This window comes from Neolamprologus multifasciatus, chromosome 17 (genome assembly GCF_963576455.1).
Source record: "Neolamprologus multifasciatus chromosome 17, fNeoMul1.2, whole genome shotgun sequence".
NCBI classification, from domain to species: domain Eukaryota; kingdom Metazoa; phylum Chordata; class Actinopteri; order Cichliformes; family Cichlidae; genus Neolamprologus; species Neolamprologus multifasciatus.
The window spans coordinates 23,716,006-23,727,428 of record NC_140455.1 but is presented as its reverse complement, the minus strand read 5'-3'; the positions used below and the strand labels follow the sequence as shown (position 1 = coordinate 23,727,428).

General features: G+C 38.5%; 1 protein-coding gene across 5 annotated transcripts in view; it reads left to right on the top strand.

The window, feature by feature from the left end:
* Positions 1 to 1,046: 1,046 nt before the first annotated feature.
* The window catches only part of chrm2a (cholinergic receptor, muscarinic 2a), a 90,157-nt gene continuing 79,780 nt past the window's right edge, over positions 1,047 to 11,423 (top strand). For 2 of the 5 annotated variants that reach the window (XM_085136937.1, XM_085136939.1), the window contains exon 1: positions 1,047 to 1,274. The gene's annotated coding sequence lies outside the window, so the exon portion shown is untranslated. The other 3 variants (XM_085136941.1, XM_085136938.1, XM_085136940.1) reach the window with 3 other exon arrangements.

Below are 11,423 nucleotides of genomic sequence, written 5' to 3'. Positions count from 1 at the left end.
GAAACTGACTTCAGCTTTACTTCCTGTGGGCAGATGACCTGTTAATAGGGAAACACATAAATACACAGAACCAGAGTAACTTTAAAAACTACTTCCCCAGTAGATGTCAGTAAAACATTCTCATCCTCTGTGTGTTTTTCCAAAAATCTTGGCTGTGTGGCAGATGTTTTTTTTTTTTTGAGAAATACTGAATAATGTCAAATCACTCCAAGACTTTAATAGCAGTCCAGTTCAGAAAATGTAATGTTGTAATAAATCAGGCAGAAATTCAGCTTTCAAACAAGTGCTAAGCGGATAAACCTGATAAGCGCCAGTCAGTTATGATAAAAGGAGTCATTCCGCTGTGAGAGCCGTCTTCAGAGAGAGAAGGGGGAAACTAAGTCCTTACAATGTATACAACTTGACACAAAGCAGGTCCTGTTGGCCACGTGTTTAGATAATCAACAGGTTTCCTGCAAAGACACGTATGCATAGACAGAAATACATGATGCAGGTCTGAGAGCCATTCAGTTCTTCTTTTGTTTGAATTTAGATTTATTTTCAAAAAGTACTTGAATAATTAAAGATTGTTTCTTAATTAAAAGTACACTAAAATCCACGTCGATTAAAAGATTGGATTTTGCAGACGTAAAAGGTGAGCAAGCTTTGCTTTTTTTTTATTTATTATCGTTTATGTTCGCTCTCCTTGGTGCTGAATCTAAAAGTCCACGCGAAGCTCTCACTCAGGCTTTTTTTTTAATGGGAAGAACTATTTAAAAGAGAAAAGCCACAAGCAAAATTCTGTCTTTTCAATCAAAATGACAATGATTAAGACCGAAGTACACCCCAGCCAATTAAAATATAATTCAAAGATCCAATATAAAATATACTAACGGGCTAAATGAGCTGATTTACCGCGGAAAATCCGTGGCAAGTGTGTGTGATTCTCCTGGCATGGGGTTTAATTAGTGTACCGACGAACAGCACTCTTTCAAGCTGCGGGTGATTTCTGTTTTAAATCACGTGTTGCTGCATTAAACTCAGGCTGGTTTCCCTGAATCTGAAAGGCAAATAACGACTGTCGTTACCGTCAAAGAGAAGCCAGCCTACTTCTTACGGCTCTCTCTCCCTTTCTCTCGCCGTCTTGCTCACGCACCCCCACCCCCTCTCCACTTTCTCCTGTGCAGCGCGTTTTGTCTCCAAAGCCCGTCTTCAGAAGCATGTCCTCAGACATGCAACAGCGATGCGATGAAGCGGACCAAAAAGAAGCCACCAGCGTGACAGCATAGAAGCAGGTAAGCTGCTGACTGAATATTGGCCCCTTTATGATCAATAGTCTGTGATTTCTGAGAGGAACCAAAGGATTCGATATTTTATCTGAAGCTGTCAGACAAGAAGCGCTTGTTCTTTCAGTAAAAGGGGTTTATTAAGCTGTCTTGCTCAAGGACAGTCCGAAAGGAGGAACTAGTTGTGGTCAGGAGTTGAACCTTGGACTTTTTTTCTTTCTTTCTTTCTTTTTTTTTAGTATGGGACTATCTATCTATATCCGCCAGATTGCTCACACAGCCACATGAACACCTGCATATACATTCAATATGTGGAAACTCGATTGTCACGGTGCTACTCCGAGTGGGGTTTATTCTGATTTCAAACATTTCAGCGCTGTTTTGGTTTCATGGAGTGGCAAAAGTACATAACTCCTGTTTCACGTAATTCAGCTCAGAGAAAACATCCCGATCCTCGGTGACTATTGAAAAATATTTTTACACCTTATAATCGAACTAGAAAGAGCCCGTCTAATATCTACTGCTTTGGAAGCTATGCGCAATGAACACAAAGACATTTCAACAGCTCCCTGTGCCAACATCGGTGTCTTTGCGCATCTTAGATGGAGCAAGGGGAACTTTGTGGTTCTGATATACTTTTTTTGACAACCCCAGAAGCGGAAACAATTTCAGAGTCATGGACCGCTATACCTTATTAATTTTGTCAGTATTATACGATCACGCGTCCATTGCGCGCATTTTTTTTTTTTTTATCAAGTATTCAAGGCGTTAAAGCCTCATTTCTCCGGACATTACTAATTCCAACAATCTGTTTTTGGATCGTTTCCAAAAGGAAGAGCCAATTGACTTACTCGAACTCGAACGAAATGTGTGCTTAAAGGACTCCAATGTGACTTGGATAAAAGCGCTCCACATCGGTTCATTCAAGTCTGGATAAAATTGCTGGTCTAATTTCTGCAGTAGGACGCAAATAATTTCCAATGGTGAGAAAACTCGCCTTTTGACAATTTCAACGTGCTGAAAGCTTATGTATAGTCGTTAATGTGGCACCAGAGATACAGATCTGTGAAAGTCTATAATTGCCCAAAAGCGGTTTTCTCTCGTCTCATTAATTCGATAAAACCATTCTTGATTTCAGCAAGCTTTTTCGCCACATGTTCACATTCCCCGTGTTTTCAACAGCCATCGCAATAAAAAAACATTTTTTTTTCATATCTGCACTGAGATCTACCGCCACCTTTTACAATGAGATTAAGAGACGATTTGGCGTCGAAGCCGCACCAGAGGTGCGTAAAAGCGCAACGCAACAGAACAGATTTGAGACTGCGGGTTTCTGTCGGATTTTATAACCACGGGTCTTATAGTTGAGATGTTTTACTTCTAGATTGGATCTTCCAGTCATGTTTAACGACAGATAGAGAGGCTTTTGGCACTAAATCGAACGGGGGGCTCAAAGGTAAACCTGTTTCTGTTCTTTTTTGTTTCAAGTATTTTGATTTTTTTTATTCGTTTATATCAAACAGCGTTTGGCTACAAAATCTATTGTATTTTTCTAATCTGCACGACAGCAAAATTAACCGCAGTCACAGTCGTGTGACTGGAAAGGAGACCAAAAAAAAAAAACCCAACAAAAACTAACAAACAACAACAAAACGCACTCTACTCCTACTGTATCATTCGGCTAGATTAATCATCGCAGTTGGGCGAGCCTTGTGGTTCGCTGCAATGATTGCAGGTTGTAGTTTGGGGTCATTTAACTTCACTGAAAAGTTACAGCCAGAGAAGAGGGAGAAGAGGTTTTCTTGGAATTAGGGCAGGTGGGAGGGTGGGGGTTCTCAGTTGTTACAGTGGGGAGAAAATCAGATTTCGCCAAGACTGGCGGCTAATTCTGACTGAGAGAAGAGGAAACATATGGTCTCTGTGTTCCTCTTTCCTTGATTTTAAGGACTTTACAATAAGGCTAAGTACATTTTGCTTGTGCGTATTCATTTCTTATTTTGTAAATATTTAGTCTGATGCAGTTCACCAACATCTGTGCTGATATCTGATATTTTAGCATTGTGTTGTACAGTTAACTGCTGTGGCTTGACCTTGATTACGTTTTGATTCCTGACTGTAACTGGCTTTGTTTAAAGAGCTGACAAGTAAACAAAAAAGACGTGGTGTTGCCTTAGTACCTAACACATGCTGGTTTTGTTCTTGTAAAATCATTATTAATTAATGTGACATTTGATTTAGTTTCTTGCCAGAAAATGTGGAATCCGTTTCGTGCCGTTTTCATCTTTGGAATTGCACTACAGGGGAACTAGCCCAGTTTTCAGTGTGACGAATAGTGTTCATTTGGCAAAACTCTTAAAACATGATGAAGTCAAAAGGAAACCAATATCAAAAACGTCAACAGGTTTGTGCTTGAGACAAAAACATGATTTATTTTACTGAAAATGTTTAATATTGCTGTATGTGAATGTGCAGATAAAGTTGTTGTCTACGTATTATGTTTTTATGGGGGAAAAGCAACTAAAGGCAAAAAATAAATTCCATTAGGTGTAGAAAAATCACTCAACAGATTCACAGGACCTCTAAAAACACAAATGCAAAAGACTAATAATCACTGAAAATCAAATCCAAACCTGGATCGAGTCATATTTATTACATAATAGCATTATAAAAGGTGATATTTGTGTACACTTGGTAAAGTAACTGTTGTAGCTGTATAAAGTGCGACTGTTTCACTGTGCTACCCACGTCTTTTTCACAACTCCAACCACTTTTTAAGTTCCCAAGGCTTTTATTGTGTCCCTTTGTTCCTTCCGCTCTGTAGCAACGAAAATTTTTCTCTAAGCAAGTATTCGTTGTAACTTTCAGCAACTAGTTGCAGTCCATTTCCACTTAAGACCATGTCTGATACCATGATGCTGATAGGTGAGGTTTACATGAACTGTGAGTTGTTCATTTTTGATCTATTAGATTTTTAAAAAAAAAAGTTATTTATAATTTCATGAAGCTCGCTGAGGTCTACTAAGATCAGATGTGTAGCTTGCCTTAATTTAAACCTTTTTCTTTAACCCTACTGCTATTCCATGAAATATGCAGATGACAGAGTGTCAGCATTTGGTGTCCATGAGCTTGACTGATGTAGTAAATAATGACATGCATTGATTTATGTATCACCCTGCAGTTCTGCATGAATATTGCGTATTGGTGTCTTTGTTGTTGGTGCAGATGAGAGTAAAGTGACAAATATTTAATAGATTAAGTGTATTTCTGGGATTTAAGAATCATCACCCTTTGCTTTGCTTTTGTGTTTAAAAGTGATCTTTATTCCTCATGTGTACAAAACACGCTAATGAAAGCTCTCATTCTTGTTTGATGTCTTTCACGTTGAAATCATGACGATTTTAACCAAAACAGTGCTTCATAACAGTGAGACATGCATGCACGTACACTCAAATGAAATGTAATGAATCAGTCTTTCTCGGTCACATTCACACGAAGGACGGAGAGCGAAGCGATTGAAGGAGGAGGCTCATGCCAACCCTGCTACCTTCAGTGAAGGCACATTGCACACATATTGCTAAATCTGTTCTTTTGGCAGTGTTGGAAACAGTGTTACAGACAAGGTTGCTTTTGTAAATAGTTAAATTTAGCCAGTGGGGTGCCTCTTTGCATGGACATAAGCTTCTCAGTTGTAGAGAGGCTGCACAGTGCACATTAGTGAATCTGTGTATCTGGCACACACAGAAAGGAATGTCTAATTATCACGCTTTCAGCCGCAGTAGGGTCCTCTATTTGCACTGAGCTCCTGCTCTAATCGCTGTCTTTTTGTTGTCATTACACACTTATTTATTTTATTTTTATGCAGTTAGAATGTTATTTTTGCTCCATGTGGATGAGCTGGAAAGTCCGTGTAGCATCGGCTGGGTGTTGAAGGAAGCAATTGAGCAGAAGCAAAAGAATGGGCTCAACTGATCTATGGAATTTTTCTGAAAGAGATGAAAAGAGATGAAGGGGTTTTACATAACAGTGAGCATGTTGTATACAAGTACAGATATATATGCAGGGATATGAGGTTATGCGAATGAAAAGAGTGACGAATGAGGATGTCATTGACTCATACATATATAAACATCGTTTCATAAGCCTAAATATGCATATATCCTCAGTCAGAGCGTGCAGATTTTCATACGTTGAAGCTGATTCAGCCAGTATAACAAATGACCAATGTACCATTTAGTTGGACTGCTTCTCAGATGATGAGCGACTGCAGAGCTTTGCAATATGAAGTGGCTCTAAACCACTGCACGAAGTGGCATTGATTGGACAGCATGAGAGGAGGGAGATTCCTCCTTAAGGTCATTATCAAGCAGACAGAGAGAGTTAGACGAAACAAACCAGTGTAATTGCATTTGTAACAAAAGACTTGGAATCAATGGACTAAGCACTACGTACAGCAGTTGGTCAGCGTATTTCATCAACATTCAAATGGATCCAGTCTCACTGTAATTGCTTATAAAATCTATGCTACGAAATTGGTTCAGCAGTTCTCTATGATGTAGTCTGTTCTCTTATATGTCGCGATTCAGAATGTGTCTGACAAACCAGAAACTTTTTAACACTTTATAACATTTAATGAATTTTGACAGATAATTATTTATACATAATATTGCTACACACATACACATTAACATTTGTTGATGTAATAACAGGGACTATTAAGCTTCATGCTCTTCCAGACATCTAAGTGCACAAAAAACTAAGTACACCCTTACTGCATCGATAGAAATCAAGAGGGGAATTGGCAACCAGGTGTTTTGGCTTGCAAAGTTTGATCTAAAAAAAAAGTGTAAGACTTCTTGGACAAACTTCTTTCGAGAGATGAGACAAAAGTGGAGATGTTTATCCATAACCGACAGTGAATCAGCACAAACACCTCATACTGCCGGGCATGGTGGTGGAGGGGTAATGGTTTTGGCTTGCTTTTTAGCCACAGGACCTGGAAACCTTGCAGCCAATGAGTCAACAATGATCACCTCCGTATATTAAATTATTCTAAGTATTCTAGAGTTGAAAGTGAGGCTTTCTGTCCCACATCTAAAGACTGGCTGAAAATGGGTCATGCAACAGGATCATGATCTCAAGCATACCAGAAAATCTATAAAAGAATTACTGTAAAAGAAAAGAATCAAGGTGCTGTGACGGCTCATTCAAAATCCAGCCTTTTTTTGAAATACTGTGGTGGGACCTAGAGAGAGCTGTGAAAGAATGAATGCCTGCAAGCATCAATGAACTGAAACAACACTGTAAAGATTGGGACAATTCCAGAGAGACTGCTAAAAGAAAACAAAGGCATTGCTGCTAAAGGTTTTTCTACAATATATTGAATCATTGGGTTTAGTAAGTTTTTCGTAGGACTGCATAGAGTTCTTTTTACATTACTATTGCAATGCTGTCTGGTTTGGTTTATCTAGTTCCTCAGGAAGATTGCAGCTCAAGGTCTGATCAAGATCAAACAGCAATGTCTACAACCTGATTTCTCAAAAGAGCTGGATTATACTTTAGGATTGTATTTCAAAGGCGTTGCATGGTTTTTCTTTTAGTCTAAAATTGATTTGAAGTGTCTTATTGGCTTGACATGTCAGATATACTTTTTAGATTTTTAAATAATACATCTCACGGATCCTCTGTAGCTGGCATCCAACTTACCAGCTCAATGCCTAGTCTCTGGGAATTTTGTTTTTATGGCCATTTCTTAAGAATACTAAGGACAGATCATTTTAGCTTGGCCTTTAATTTATCTGACTCATCATTATGTTCTTTTTTTCCCTTTTTGAACTTCAGGTTCTATTTTCTTTTTTCAATAAAGAACTTTTTTCCTTCTAAATTTTATTATATCCACTTTTGTTTTACCATTTTCAAACCTGAAGCCACAGAGCTAAGCTGTGAAAGGTTGAATTGCTTCCTGGACTGGAAAACTTCAAGCACCTCATGGTTTTGTTAACGAGTGGAGAAACTCCCTGACAAATTGGTGCAGGACGCCACAGCACATATCTGTCGTAAGAAAGGGCTTAGGACTCTCAGCTAACATGGGAAAACCTCGGCATCCCTCTTAGAAGTGCTTTAGCTGGTGGCTGGTAAGAGGAAAGCATGGACATCTCTGTCTAGAATATCTCACCCACTATGAGCCCGACCCTTGTTTTGTAAAGCACATGTTCGTGGACATGGCATGTGAAAACAATTTAGTTCATTCATTAATTTTCATTCATAAAGCGTTATTTTACTCTTCTATTGTTGGACTTTTTTTTTAACTCTTTCGACTAAAGTTTGTGTACACAACTTTTTTAAATGAAAATAGCTGCCTGTTTTTACTCTAGCAAAACCAAAAAAGTGAAAGATGTTCAATTTCACAATAGATTTCAGTAGAGTTCAGTTATAATATAATTTTCCTTTAGCTTATTTTGTTATGTATTTTACTATGTTATAACTGATACCATGACACATTAACTGGAGCCATATGGAAAAAATAAATCACTCTCCTGATGAAATATACTAATATAAACTTTGTTGTATACTATATACAACAAAAAAACTCTTCAGGTGGACTTTAGACCAAAACAGGTCACCATTGGTAGTACTGAATTTTGGGCAGAAAATAGAAATAAGATACGGCCACACTTTAGAGGACTAAATAGTAAAGTACACTGGCATAAACATTGTAAAATGTCCTTACTCTTTTTTCAAAAATTAACATTATCAACATCTTATCTTAAATCAAACTGGATGCAAAATGTCCCAGTGGTGCATCTTCATAATGTTAGTCCTTTTACCCTAGCAGCATTGGTCTGTGTTGCATTCCTGAACAGCAGTTGAAATGCGACAGCAGCAGTTGTAAGTACTACCCTCTAAACCTCTGGAGATTCCTTTGAATGTGGTGCACTTCCAAAAGCCTCAGGTGTTCTGCAGTCTTGCCACTCACCCAGCAATAATGCAAGGCAGCCATTCTTTGCTCTTAATTACTCTGAGCCTCAGTACCAGATAATTCCAACCAGCTTTATTATCTGGCTCAGCCATTGTCATTTCCTCCATAAAACATTCAGATTCGGTATTCCTGTCTGCTCGCATCTGACCTTGGCAGGGAGGCGTTATTCTAATTGCCCACAGGCCAAATTCCTCTATGATTGGAGATTGTAAGACACATTAGACTAAAAAGGTGGAATCTAGCTTTCCCTCTGACCTATAGCATATGCTTTTACACACAATTAGGGCCTATTCACAGAATGGCATTACCAAGAGAGCTCTGTGATGTGGACAAAAACAAAGAAAGAAGGTAGGATTGAATTTAGATTGCTTTCTCTTTTTTTTTCTTTTTGCAGTGCAACTTTAGCAGCAGGGGGAACAGCTTCAGCTGGTGTCACAAGTTCTTGTAAATGGCGCCAACATGACAGGGCGCCTTAATATCTCACTGTGCTGCTGCAGATGTTTTTGAAGTAGCCCTGCGTGACTTTTTCTTTTTGTTGGCGAGGAGCACTAACAAGCAATTAGCCAACAGGAGGAGTGCTTGGTATTTCATGGGACGAAAGCTGAGCTTACAGTCTAAGAAAGCTCTTTGTTTTGCCTTTGAAGGTTTGGTCATAGGAAGGAAAATTCGCAGCAGATATAAATGCAGGTTCAAATCATTTAGGCACATGAGGCAGAGGAGCGATGCTCCTAGTGTTTGAAAGATGTAAAATGACCAAACAGAAGATACAGATGCACATAACCTTCATTATACCATTGGGAGTTTTGTAGATTTATACAGCAGATTATATAACAGTATGTGTGATCCATTAGAAGTAGCTGAGCATTAATTCATGCTAAGTGCGTGTCAATGAGCTGCTGGCGGTTGATTTCTATTTGAATAGGCAATAAAAGTCAAACTGTCTTCCTGGAGGAATTGCTGTCCTAATTACTGGCCTGCCTGAAGCTGATAAACAGGAATGATCATCAGTTGGAGACGCCATGTACTCAACGTCAATAATGAATCACAATCATTTCTTCCCTGCCATTCTCTTGTTCTTACTAGACAGATTATGCCATCTGTTAGCTTCTTGACCACTTTGGTGCAAGTTGAATGGTTAGTGGATAGACTGCCATGAAATTGGATAGGTATTCATGTCTGGGTAACCGTTAGAAGACATAATGATGTTCAGCATCGCTGTTTGTCATGATGTTGTGATAGTTTTGATAAAATTTGCTAATTGGCTTATTATAATGGAAAACAACACAGCAGTTGTTATACCTGTGAACACTGATGTTGTAAGCATGTCTAGCTAGCATTAGCATGCACGACTATAAGCTTCATTTCAGTTTGCAATTCTAAAATATGATCATATATTTTCTTATTGGACTTTTGAGGATGTTTTGTAACAACACTGCGACTAAAAATTTAGCTAAAAACTCAAAATGTGACTGTTGCTACAAAGTTGCTTTTTTAGAATAAAATTAAATTTTTTTAAGGTAGGTATTTAAACTCAGAATGGCTCTTTATTGTAATTAAAACAACAAACCTAAAACACTCCAATGGGGTACTTTGAATTGCAATCAGTAATGACACAAAAAGCAATGAGCAGTCTTCTCTTTGAATATTCCTTATTGCATTTTGGATCTACAAACTCTATCGATAAACTGGGCTTTTTTTTTAGGAATGTAACTAACAGGTCTGTTCATTTTAAATCCCTAACAAAAATAGAAACCACATACAGCATACATACACACATAGATTTTATTTCACAATTAAATATATCTGTCTACAATGAAAGAAAATTTACTTCGAAAGCCAGACATATTGCATTCAGAGCTTTGAAAATCACTAATTTTAGAAAGCATTAGTTGAAATAGCTTAAGGGATTTGAAGTGTTACAATTCAGTGTCTATAGAAAAAAATAATAGATTTAGTTTCCAGACAGTTTACAAATTGTCAGAAAGAGTATGAAACAATTACATTCTGTCTTCAAATTCCCTGTGAGAAAAAGACCATGTGTGAAATCAAAGCTGAATTAGAGCTGCCACACGAGACGCAATACTGTGTACACACACAGCAGATGAACATGGCCGTGGCCCTGGATACTGTGGATCAAATCAAAAGGTAAACATTCTTCTCTCCACACTGGAAAAGAGGCTAGCGTAGTGGCTGGCACAAGAAGGGAGCATCGTTTAACCAGGTCAATATTATTAAGTCCAGTCATAAAAGTAGTCTGTTAATGTTATTGCATTTGGCAAGTGAAGACTTGTTTATTGCCTGAGGTGTAACCTGGTTCTTCCTGTGTTTCTTTTAATGCCCGGAGGCTTTGCAAACTATAGTTCCCCTTTATGTGGTCAGTCGGTTCAATTTATTGACTCTGTCAACACTGTCTTTTTAAACGAAAACGTGAGATGAAGCCCAGATAATGGTAGTAAATACCACAGAGTTTGATGACATTTGGCAGATGTTGACTTTTTTTTTCCTCTCAGAAAAGATTTCTGTTTTTGAGGTGCCTCCAGGGAAACTGGAGTATGGACACTTTCACTTTTATTTCAATATACAGAAACATGGAAATTAGGTGTATGTGATATTTCCACAGGATAAACATGCTTGGTTTATTTAAAAGACAAAGCACAGGCTAAGATTATATGTACATTTATGAAGTGCAGTGTGACTGTGTCATCCGAGACCTGGATGGTTCACTTCCCCTCAGGCTTGGCTATAAGAAGTCAGTGGACGTTGTACTTTATCCAAAGCTTTGTACAGATTCGTGGTTTAGTTTGACATTCTCAAAGAGGATCCCTGAAGGTCTGTGTAACTCGTTCCAGGTGAACGATTTGACATTTGGAAGAAATGCCAGCAAGGAGGAAAGTGGGCACTTCTTGGGTTTTCCGAGCTCGTGCGTGCTTGTGTGTTGTGGAATTTTGGGGGGTTTCTTGTTTGCATTCTTCAGTGGATGTATGGTGAAGTTCAGCACATTTTCCAACCACTTTTTTAACCTCTCTGGCATATTATTCAGTGGGCTCACTATGTCAGAGTGAGAAGCCCATCTGAAATGCTGTTATTTGACTTGACAGGAACAGGACTGCTGACAGAGTCCAGAGACTACGCTGTGTCAGAGGAACACAAACAGACTGTAGGATAGATTCACTGTGTGAGGC